We start from the raw sequence: 12,646 nt of genomic DNA, 5'->3' as shown, positions 1-12,646 counted from the left end.
AAGCTTTCTTCACCACCCTATCCACATGAGATTCCACCTTCAGGGAACTATGCACCATTATTCCTAGATCACTCTGTTTTACTGCATTCTTCAATGCCCTACCATTTACGATGTATGCCCTACTTGGATTATTCCTACCAAAATGTAGCACCTCACACTTATCAGCATTAAACTCCATCTGCCATCGTTCAGCCCACTCTTCTAACTGGCCTAAATCTCTCTGCAAGCTTTGATAACCTACTTCATTATCCACAACGCCACCTACCTTAGTATCATCTGCATACTTACTAATCCAATTTACCGCCCCAACAGACAGATCATTAATGTATATGACAAACAACATTACAGATCCCTGAGGCACACCACTAGTCACTGGCCTCCAACCTGACAAACAGTTATCCACCACTACTGTCTGGCATCTCCCATCCAGCCACTGTTGAATCCATTTTACCACTTCAATATTAATACCTAACGATTAAACCTTCTGAGAGGAACCTTGTCAAAGGCAAGTCCATATAGACAACATCCACTGCTTTACCCTCGTCAAATTCCCTTGTAACCTCTTCAAAAAATTCAGTAAGATTTGTCAAACATGACCTTCCACGCACAAATCCATGCTGACTGTTCCTAATCAGACCCTGTCTATCCAGATAATTATATATACCATCTCTAAGAATACTTTCCATTAATTTACCCACCACTGACGTCAAACTGACAGGCCTATAATTGCTAGGTTTACTCTTAGAACCCTTTTTAAACAATGGAACCACGAGCAATACGCCAATCTTCCGGCACCATCCCTGTTTCTAATGACATTTGAAATATTTCTGTCAGAGCCCCTGCTATTTCTACACTAACCTCCCTCAAGGTCCTAGAGAATATCCTGTCAGGACCTGGAGGTTTATTCACTTTTATATTACTTAAAAGCGCCAGTACTTCCTCCTCTTTAATCGTCATAGTTTCCATAACTTCCCTACTTGTATCCCTTACCTTACACAATTCAATATCCTTCTCCTTAGTGAATACCAAAGGAAAGAAATTCTTCAAAATCTCCCCCATCTCTTTCAGCTTCACACATAGCTGTCCACTCTGATTCTCTAAGGGACCAATTTTATCCCTCTCTATCCTTTTGCTATTAATATAACTGTAGAAATCCTTTGGATTTATTTTCACCTTATTTGCCAAAGCAACCTCGTATCTTTTAGCTTTTCTAATTCCTTTCTTAAGATTCTTCTTACATTCTTTATATTCCTCGAGCACCTCATTTACTCCATGCTGCCTATATTTATTGCCGATCTCTCTCTTTTTCCTAACCAAGTTTCCAATATCCCTTGAAAACCATGGATCTCTCAAACTTTTAACTTTTCCTTTCAACCTAACAGGAACATAAAGATTCTGTACCATCAAAATTTCACCTTTAAATGACCTCCATTTCTCTACTACATCCTTCCCATAAAACAAATTGTCCCAATCCACTCCTTCTAAATCCTTTCACATCTCCTCAAAGTTAGCCTTTCTCCAATCTAAAATCTCAACCCTGGGTCCAGTCCAATCCTTCTCCATAATTATATTGAAACTAATGGTATTATGATCACTGGACCCGAAGTGCTCCCCAACACATACCTCTGTCACCTGACCTATTTCATTCCCTAACAGAAGATCCAACACTGCCCCTTCTCTAGTTGGTACCTCTATGTATTGCTGCAAAAAAAACTATCCTGCACACATTCTACAAACTCCAAACCATCCATCCCTTTTACAGAATGGGCTTCCCAGTCTATGTGTGGAAAATTAAAATCTCCCACAATCACAACCTTGTGCTTACTACAAATATCTGCTATCTCCTTGCAAATTTGCTCCTCCAATTCTTGCTCCCCATTAGATGGTCTATAATACACCCCTATAAGTGTTACTACACTTTTCCCATTCCTCAATTCCACCCAAATAGCCTCCCTAGACGAGCCCCCTAATCTACCCTGCCAGAGCGCCGCTGTAATATTTTCTCTGACAAGCAACACAACACCTCCCCATCTTGACCCTCCGATTCTATCACACCTGAAGCAATGAAATCCAGGAATATTTAACTGCCAATTACATCCCTCCTGCAACCATGTTTCACTAATAGCTACAACATTGTATTTCCAGGTATCAATCCATGCTGAGCTCATCCACCTTTCTTACAATGCTCCTAACATTAAAATAAATGCATTTAAGAAATTCTCCACCTCCTCCTCTCTGTTTATCTCTAACAGTACAAAGAACTTTACTGTCTTCTTTTTCTTCCTTCTCCCATACATCTGTTCCTCCATTCTGGTTCCCCTCTCTTCTCCCCCCCCCCCCCCACCACCCCCGATACCTGATGTTGAAGAAAAATACTGTGCAAAAGAAGAAATAAATGCAAAACAAATCACAGAAGAAAATCTGAGTCATGTCCATGGTAATGCAAGAAGTCTGAAGTTGCATTGCTGAGGTAGGGTTAGGGTTGTAGAGGTTCATACAAGAACCAGCCTGTTGCAGGAAAGTAGCAGTTTCTGAAACTAGTGATGGGGAACTTCAGACTCCTGTACCTCCTGCCCAATGATAGAAATGAAAAGACGACGTGACTCCTATGGTGGAGATCTTTGATGATTGATGTTGTTTTCTTGAGGCAATGCCTCCTATAGATGTTGTCAGCGGTGGGAAGGGGAAAGAGTAGTCCACCTCCCGGTCAGAAATTTTGCCTCCCTCAAGGGGTCACACAGCTTTGTATGCTATTTGGTGTGACTATTTGCTGTGATAGAGAAGGACTCACAAATAAGAAACTTTGCAGCCCAGAGGGCCTGTGGTCATTTGTGTTCTTGTGCCTAACATGATGTAGCCATTAGCAATTGCCAGACTATCTAACAACACTCACCCAGGTTCATATACAGTAAATCTTCCCCACTGCACTGACCACAAAGTACTTTTCCTATGTCGAACTTTGATGCTATGGATACAAAACCCACTTCTGAGAATAAAGCACAAATTTTGAAGTGCAAGTGCTGTACCTTTTTTTAGTGCTGCACTGTCAAAAGTGTCAATTTCCCCACGATGGATGCAAGAGGTGCTAAGGCTCGATTTCAAAGAAGAAAAAAGGACTTCTACCCTATATTTATACAGTCCATCTACTCCCAACCATCAACAAAATAAAATATAACTGTCAATGTCATCCCACTGCTGTTGCATTTTTTGGCTTTTGCCAACACTACTTGGCTCTAGACTGGGTCACACCTCAGACTAAACACCAGAATCCCATTTGCAAAGTGAGAGTGACTCTCCTTGATATCATGAATGCATTTGGCTGATTGTGGAATTGTGGAATCCTGGTCAAACAGAAAATAAAGGAGAAAAAAAGTACTGAAGTGATTGAAATCGTACTTTGCATAAAGGAAGAAGGTTGTGGTTGCTGGAGGTTAAACGCCTCAATCCAGCACATCACTGCAGGAGTTCTGCAGGGAAGTGTCCCAGGCCAAACTATTTCCAGCTACTTCTACGACATTCCTTCTACCACAAGAGCCGAATTGGGGAAGTTTGCAGATTGTGAATGGAATAGAAAATTGATCAATGACTCAGTCAAAGAAGCATCCTTGCCCATATGCAGCAAGATCCAAACGATATCTGGGTCTGTCCTAGGAACAAGCAGATAATATTCATGCTGCAGAAAAATATCAGGAAATGAACATCTCCAGCAAGTGTTTAATCACTTGCCTGTGTAACTCATGGTATTACACTCACCAAGTCCCAACCAACATTTTGGGGTTATCATTAACAGAAATTCAACAGACCTAGCTACATAGATGCAGAGACAAGGTCAAAGGTTCATATCCCAACACATCAAATTCTTTCTGCCATCTTGCCATCTACTAGGAGGTACAAGTCAGAAGCGTCATGGTGTATTCTCCACTTCCTTGGATGAATGCAGCTCCAACAACTTTCTGACTCTCACCAATTAACACTCTTGAACTGACGCATCATCCACCGCCAGCAAGTACTCAGCGGCTGCAGTGTGCATCTTCTACAAAAATGGACTACAGTTATTTACTGCGTTATTTCGACATCAGTTCCCAAAATTCTCAACTTCAACCAGTCTACATCGAATGCCAAACTGACTCAGAAATATATTGTTGAACCTTTATCACTGCAGGTCTAAATCCTCCAAGTGCTTGCACAACAGCACAATTGTAAGACCACAGTAATCATTTCCAGTTAGGGATGGATCCTGACACATGAATAAATTAATTCTGGAGGTCAACCAAGGTGTTGAGCAGCATTACAGGATTCGCATTCATATTCCTAATTGGCTCTTGGTCCCACCTTATCCTATTTCCAATCTCCTTCCAGATCCGTGTACCTCTACCTCTAGCCTCTTTAATCACCCTATTGTTCACAGCTACGTCTTAAGACGCTAAGGTTCCAATCATTTTCCTGAAATCTGTGTGTGTGTGCGCAAATGTGCGTGTCTTTTTCCCCATAAAATGTTCAGAAAAATCAGCTATCAAGCTATTACCCTATAATCTCATGTAATATGGTGTCAATTATTTTGATAATGTAGCACAATTGCACAGCAAATAGTGTCATTACCTCAAATCGAGAGAGCTGTGTTCAATCCTAATCTCATGTGCAGCTCACATGACAGTGTAGCTTTCATCTGGGTCCTCTAGTTTTTTAGCACAACCCAAAGAAGTGCAGGCTGGTAGGTTAATTGTCCTCGGTAAATTGCCCCAAGTGTGTAAGTGAGAGGCAGAATCTGGAGAGAGGAGTTGAAAATGCGGAAAGAACACAATGGGGATTAATGCAGGATTAGTTAAATGGGTATCCGATGGTTAGAATCGATTAGGTGGGCTGAAGGGCCTTTTCTGTGCTGCTCCTCTGTCTCTATGTTCCTTGGAAAAGTCTTGGATATTTTGCCTTTATTAAAGTATATATATTGCAAATAGATTTGTTATACAACATCTTCCTCTGTAACAGTATGCCTTTTGATTTATGGATGTCACTCTATTATTTAATTTTCCTAATTTATTCAAGAAGTAACTTCCTTCTCAAATTAATTTCATAGAGTCAAATTACATTCTGCAGAACACCTCTATAATTTAAAAAAAGAGAAACTGTGCTAAATTGCATGGTGTAGAAGTCCCTGTTACTGGTTTGTTCTTTGTTTGAAGTTGTCCCAAGTCACATGGGCAAGAGTTGCCTTGGTCATTTCACCTTTTCTGTTGCATCTTAATCTGGGTTGACTAACTTCCACAATGAACAGGAAGCTCAGATCACAAGAAAGAGCAGGATCTGTCGCTCCATTGGATATGCACTGAAAAACCATGCCTGTAACTTGGCTTTCAATGCTTTTGGGAGATGACTGCCGGTTACAGCTGGACATTGATACAAAGTAGAGCTGAAAATTGGCAGACAGAGTTCAACCTGGAGAAGTGCGAAGTAATACACTTCGTAAGATTGAGCTTGAAAGCAGAGTACAACATTAATGGCAAGATCCTTATTGTGGAGAAACAGAGGGATTTAAGGTCTACATCCATAGATCCTTCAAAGTTGCCATGCAAGTTGGTAGGGTGGTTAAGAAAATGTATGGTGTGGTAATAAAAGTGTTGGCTCTTATTATTTGGGGGATTGAGTTCAAGAGCTGAGGTAAGGTTACATTATGTTGAAGTTACAGGTGTGCCTATCGCCCTACTCTTCATACTTTAAATTAATGACTGTGGGGCCAAGTACAGCTTCAACGTCATATTTAAGTTTGCTGACAATATTGGAGTATAAAAGTTGCTCCAAAATTTGCACTGTTTGCAGTGTAACCAAAACTATGTAGTCAGCTTTGAACTTGCTATTTGCTATGCATGTATCCAACTTAGCAGAATGAAATCTTAAGAATGTAGAAGACAATGGTGTTTTAATGAGATGTAGATTAGAACAGGATTAAGTCAATGGGTAGAAACAATAGTGGCGGATGTACTTGTGATACGCAACTGCAAACCGATTGGATATGCTAATACAACTAAACCAGGAGATTGCTATAAAAAATGCTATGTACAAGGATCGGTGGGCAATCAGCGACTAGCTCAATGACTGTCTCAGCTTTGATTTACAAGTTAAAGTTTAACCCTTCTTCAAGAATCTTCTGCGTCTCCTGGTCGTTTGTGGGGCACGAGAAACCACGACAACAACAACACCTTATTAGCCATATCAAAGGTGGTGACGAACTGGCATATAGGAGGGAAACTGAAGATCTTGTCAAATGACACCATAAGAACAACTACTCACTCAGTGTCAGCAAAACCGAATAGCTGATTATACAGGAGGGGGAAACTGGAGGTCCATAAAGCCAGTACTCATGAAAGGACCAAGGAGTGTGGGGTGGGGGTCAGTAACTTTAAATTACTTGCCATTATCATTTTGGAGGACCTATCCTGGGTCCAGCATGTGAGTGGCATTACAAAGCATGGCAGCATCTCTGCTTTCATAGAGGTTTGCATAGATTCAGCTTGTCATCTAAAACCTTGACAAACTTCTATTGATGCACAGTGGAGAGTATCCTAACTGACTGCATCATGGTCTGGTATGGAAACACTAATGTGCAAGAGAAGAAAAACCTACTAAATGTGGTGGATATAGCCCTCCTCACCACTGAGCATATCAACAAGGAGAACTGCCACAGAAAGCAACATCCATCATCAAGGACTCTCACCGTCCACACCATGCTCTCTTTGCGCTGCTACCATTCGGGAGGAGGAAAAGGAGCCTTATGTCCCACACCACCAGATTCAGGAACAGTTATTACTCTGAGCCATCAGGCTCCTGAACCAGCATGGATAACTTCACTCAACACTGGACTGATTCCACAACCTATGGATTCATTTTCAAGAATGTTAACTCATGTCCTCAGTATTATATATTTACTTATTTATATTCTCGTATTTGCACAGATTTGTCTCCTTTTGACCATTGATTGTTTGTCAGCCTTTGTGTGTAGTTCTCCACTGATTCTGTTTTATTTCTTCATTCTACGGTGCAGACTCGAGGGGCCGAATGGTCTACTTCTGCACCTATTGTCTACTGTGAATTTCTGCAAGAAAATGAATCTCACGGTAGCACATGGTGATATATACAGTATATACTTCCACAATAAATTTACTTTGAACACAACTGCAGAACAATGTGAAACATCCCAGTTGTTTCCCCAGAAGTTTTATAAGATCAAAGTCTATGGAAGAAAAGGAGGCTTTGATTCAGGTGGCCCAATGTTTCACACCAGGTGCCTTGAAGGAATCACCAGAAACTCCGGATCAAACCCATCTACTTCCCATTGCATAGGTTTATGAAGGCGGCACTGGATTCCACCTCCAATTTAATATTCAACCAATCAAGACAGTTTATTTGATCATTATCAGCTTGTTGCGTGCAGAAACTGATTGTTGGCAAGATAGCTGCCCTGTGTCTTACATTCCAAAGATTGACTTGGAATGTTTTTGGATGCCCTCAGGTAGGGGAAAGGCACAGAGAAAATGCAAATCCTTTCATTCCTTCTCCCGCAACATGTTGAGATTTTGCATTCCTTTCGGCCTCCTAATCCACTCACGGTGAGGAAATTTTTTTGTGCTTCACATCTTTGGGCTGGAACTGCTGTAAGGAATTGTTAACTCATATCTGCTCCCCCGCCCCCCCAATCCCCAGTATTAAAATCGATCGCAATTGTTTCATGCTGGTTAACACAGGATAGAAAAATATCCTCTGCAGTAGGAGAGTTGAGAAAAACAAAACACTAAATCCCGTGATTAAACTGCACGAGGCTGCAGAAACCAACACTCCTGACCCCTGTTACCTGGTATCATGACTAATGAGGGAGAAAACAAAAGGTTGCACATACCGTTGCCTGGCAACTTGACTGACTGCTGTGGGTCTAACCTGTCAAATATTCTTACAGCAGTGCCACAGGATTAAAAACACTGCATGCAAAAAGGCAGTTGTTAAAATGGTATAGGGCTCCTCTCCCTCCTCTGGGCCTATTCTCCAAAACATTCCATTGAATTGCCATTAAACTGGAAGGTGATCAGAGCAGATTTATGGGAACGCTGCTGGGACTCGATGGATTGAGGCATGGAGAAAGGTTAAGGAGTTTGGTGCTTTATTCACTGAAGCATGGAGAACGAGGGGCAATCTTATAGAGGTAAAATAAAATTATGAGGGGCATAAATGGGGTCAACTTGTAGTCTTTTCTCAAGGCTGGGGAGTCATGAATGAGAGGGCACAGGTTAAAGGTGAGAGGGGAAAGATTTAATAGGAACCCTGGAAGCACCTCTATCTACCTACAAAGTGCAGTTTATGGAATGAGCTGCCAGAAGTGATTGAGGCAGTTACAATAATATTTTTAAGGAGGACTTGGGACAGGTACAGCTTGGAGGAATACAGGGCAAATGGAAATAGCAGACATGGGAATCTCTGTTGGCATGGACCAGTTGGGTCAAAGGGCCCCACTTCCAAGCATATGACTATGATATTTGAACTGGCTTTGGATTTATCCTTTTTCCTTTAAGATGCATGTCAGAAAGGCATTACTGACTTGGCCAGCACTTACTGCCCTTTCCTGAACTGAGTGCCTTACCAGAGTACAGGTGGGAGGGAGAGTGGTTCTGGAATCACATTGCTCAGATAGGCAAGGGCAGGAGATTTCCTAGTGGAAGGCATGAATGAGCAAGACTGATGATCTGATAGTTTTCAAATTACCAACACCAGCTTTCCAAATGTATTTAATTTAGTTTTATTGGATGCCAGTGTGGAATTTCAATCTGTTTGCCAGCATCAATAACCCAGTCTTCTGGATATTCCCTTTAAAAGAAATGCTTCACAGATCCAAATTGTTGTCGAGACGATTTATTCTTCTACTCCATCCACACCTCACACCATTTCCCACAACCCAACTGGAACCCCTTAAAGTTCAGGAGGTTTTAATGACACAAAACCCCACTTCTTTATAACATTTTGTTTCAATTTAGTTTTGGATAACTTGCAGGCAAAGAAAACAAGGCATGTGAACTGTTCCAAATACAGTTTCATCTGATGGTAACAACAAACACATTGTTCATCCCCTTCTCTCATGGTCAAGAAAATTTGTTGCAGAAGTGGTGCCTCCATTAAAAGTACGCTGCCATGAATTTTCCTGATGTGTTCAGCTGTGAATTTTCAGTATGAATGAAGACATATTTATATCCCAATGGTACCTTTCTCTTCCCTCATAGTACACCAGAAAGAAAACTCTCTTTCTCTCCTTCCATGTTAATACTCCAGTCAGCTTTCAAACCAACTCCTGGTAGATAGAGTGCTTTGGTGTTGATAAATGAGAATGTTGTAATATAGAAAGGATTCCAGCCAATTTACATACAGCAAGCTCCCATTATGAAAAATACCACCGTATGGAAACAAGCCCTTCAGCCCAACAAGTCGTACCAACCATTCATTTATGATAATACTAAATTATTCTCATCAACTCTCCCTAGATTCTACCACTCACTGACACACTAGAGGCCACTTACAGTGGCTAATTAACCTACTAACCCATGGCTTTGGAATGTGGGGAAACTGCATTAATGACAAGATTGTTTCTCCAAGAGACATTGATTGTGGGATAAATATTAATCAGGATACAAAGGATATGTTTGTGCTACAAATGTTACATTTGGATCCTTTGCATCCACCCTAGAGAATAGGTGAGGCCACAATATATCGTCCCACTCAACAGATAGCCAGCCTCTCCTTTGCTCTCAGTACTGTAGTGGAACAGTAGCCTTGACTTCTTTCCTCAAGTCTCTGGAGTGTGATTGCAACCTTTTGATTCAGAGGGAAGATAAAATCACTAATGAAGCCACAGCAGACACACAGTCAAACATTATCCTGAAGATTGAACTTCAGAGGTTACTCAAAGCAATATGTGAAATCTCAGTAAAAGCACAAAATCTTTATTCTTCTGTACTCATCTTCCAATTCCCTGGTTTGCAGGGGATAGTGGCGTGCAACAAATACTCATAATATTAATTATGAATGAACTCAGGATGTAGTCCAGCTCAGCTCCAGGATATATACTTTACTTTATTGTCACCAAACAATTGATACTAGAGCGTACAATCATCACAGCGATATTTGATTCTGCGCTTCGTGCTCCTGGAAGTACAAATCGAAGTAAATATAATAAAAATTAAATTATAAATCATAATTAGAAAATAGAAAAGGGAAAGTAGGGTAGTGCAAATTAGGTCCAGACATTTGGAAGGTACGGCCCAGATCCGGGTCAGGATCTGTTCAGCAGTCTTATCACAGTCAGAAAGAAGATCTTCAGACATATCTCAGATCTATCAACTCTCCCAATCTGTTTATAATCAACTGTCAATCACTTTCCACATTTTCATTAGATGGTGGAACATGAAACTATGCCAGCTCGCAGAACACCTCTATTCCCTCATTGACTTTCTCTTTGGCATGTCACTAATTTTCCTTCAGATTTTACCATCCACATGCACCAAAGGCAATTTACTAGCTTATAAATAGGGAAAGAATTCAGAAACAAGTGGCAGAAATGGACTTGGGAGTCCACATTCAGGACAGAGTGGACTTGGAAAGGATGTTTCTATTGGTAGGAGAGTCTAGCCCAAGAGTACACAGCCTCAAAAGGGACATCTTGAGATGAGAAGGAATTTCTTCAGATGGTGGTAAATCTGTGGAATGTTGTTGTCATAAAAGGTTATGCAGGCCAAGTCATTGTGCAAGTTAAAGCAAAGATTGTTAGGTTTTTGATTGGCATGGGGGAGGGGTTAAAGGTTATGAAAAGATGAGAGAATGTGGTTTAGGAAAAATAATTGGCTATGATTGAATGTACAGCAGACCTGATGGGGCAAATGGCCCAATTCTTTTCCCCATATCTTATGGTCTAACTTGGAATAAATCATTATCTAATATCCTCATTTTAATCCAGTCATTGCTCTAAAATATTAATTTTGCCCTCCCCTCCACATTCACTCCGACCTAACTGCTTACAACATTTTCAAATTCAAATTTTCTACAACCTTCAGTACCTTACTTTTCTATTAAAGTGCAATTCTGGTTTTAGAAGTAAACTCTTCTAATCATCAAATCAAATTTAGAAAATATCTCTTAAAAAACCAAAGACAAATTCACATTTTCCAGCTGTCTTAACTAACATAATGCAAATGGAATATTAACCATGGATTCCTCTTTTTCTGGCAGAATATTCCCCAATCCAACCTCGAAAATTTAGCTACATTAATTGTACACTTTTCAAGAAATTATATTATAGATCCCAGAAGTCAAAGGTTTTTATTTAAAAATAAATGGAACTTGAGAGCTTTAAATAACTGGAGTGTTTACCATTTTGGCATTGATGGAGTTAAGTGGTCCCAGATATATTGCTTTGGACTTTTAAAGGTTCTATTTAAATTAATTCAAAACTGACTAATGTGTATGCAAATCATAGTGACAAATTTAGACAAACAACTATGCAGTGGGCTGTGTGTGAACACTTGGGAATCAAAATGGATACAAAACCAGGTGGATACTAAACCTCTACACCTAGAGGATTTAAGATCAGTTAATAAATTTAAATTATTAATACTGTAAAAATCATAAGGAGCTCTTCACAGTTCAAGTTTAAACAATAAAAATACCCAGTATGATGGCGAGGTTTGTTTATGGTTAAATTAGTCCAACATCTAAGGAAAGCTGATCATAATGATACTCAACTTGGAAAGGCCAAAACCTATTTCTGATTTTTAAAATACACACTTCATGATATAACCCTATCACCTTCACATGATACAATTGGCAGAGCATGTAAATATTAACCGAGATTAACCAGTAACTAAAGCACATACTCATTTAAGCAGTGTTTATTCTGTATATGTAAAATTCATCTTTAACTAGTTCGCTCCCATTATCATCTCAGAATGGTGCAGATAAACCAGTAGGAGGCTAAAAGAGGCCCAGGAACATTGCCAAGCGCTTGCTGTCAGTCTGACTGAACACTTCTCCCAAGTCAATGGCTAAATTTTAAAATACTTGTCTCTCCAAAATTCCAAGGCTTTACCCCTACTTTATCTCTGCAACCTCTTTCAACCGTGCCCCTCTTCTGTATTAGTTTTGGCCTCGGGGCCATCCTCTGCTTTGAAATACTCCACCACTGGTAGTCATGTCTTAGAACGTAGAACAGTGTAGCATACAAACAGGCCCTTCAGCCCACAAAGTCTGCTCCGGACATGGTGCAAAATTAGACTACTTGTTTCTGCACATGATCCATATCCCTCTATTCACTGCACATTCATGTGCCTATCTAACAGGCTCTTAACCACCACTCTCATATCCACCACTACCCTGGCAGAGCTTTCCAACCACCTACCACTCTGTAATAAACACATTGCCCCAAACATCTTTAACCTTTCCTTTCTCCTTAAAGCTCTGGTACTTGACATTTCTATCATGGCAAAAAGATTTTGACCATCTATCCTATGCTTCTCAAAATCTCCATCAGGCCTCCCCTCAGCTCCTGAGAAAACAACCCAAGTTTGCCCAACATCCCCTTACAACAAATACTCTCAAAACCAGGCAGCACCCTGATAATCCC

The 12,646-nt window shown here is 40.4% G+C and overlaps 2 protein-coding genes across 6 annotated transcripts in view; one reads left to right on the top strand and one right to left on the bottom strand.

Annotated features, from left to right (window-relative positions):
• pip5k1ba (phosphatidylinositol-4-phosphate 5-kinase, type I, beta a) overlaps positions 1-12,646 on the bottom strand; it is a 171,506-nt gene that overhangs the window by 150,510 nt on the left and 8,350 nt on the right. The window lies entirely within an intron of this gene.
• unc45b (unc-45 myosin chaperone B) overlaps positions 8,118-12,646 on the top strand; it is a 104,151-nt gene continuing 99,622 nt past the window's right edge. Inside the window, exon 1 of the mRNA XM_059974724.1 lies at positions 8,118-8,188. The gene's annotated coding sequence lies outside the window, so the exon portion shown is untranslated. The remainder of the gene's footprint in view (positions 8,189-12,646) is intronic.

Source organism: Hypanus sabinus, chromosome 7 (assembly GCF_030144855.1).
Source record: "Hypanus sabinus isolate sHypSab1 chromosome 7, sHypSab1.hap1, whole genome shotgun sequence".
NCBI lineage: Eukaryota > Metazoa > Chordata > Chondrichthyes > Myliobatiformes > Dasyatidae > Hypanus > Hypanus sabinus.
Note: the sequence above shows the minus strand (reverse complement) of the source record. Positions and strands in the feature narration are given on the sequence as shown.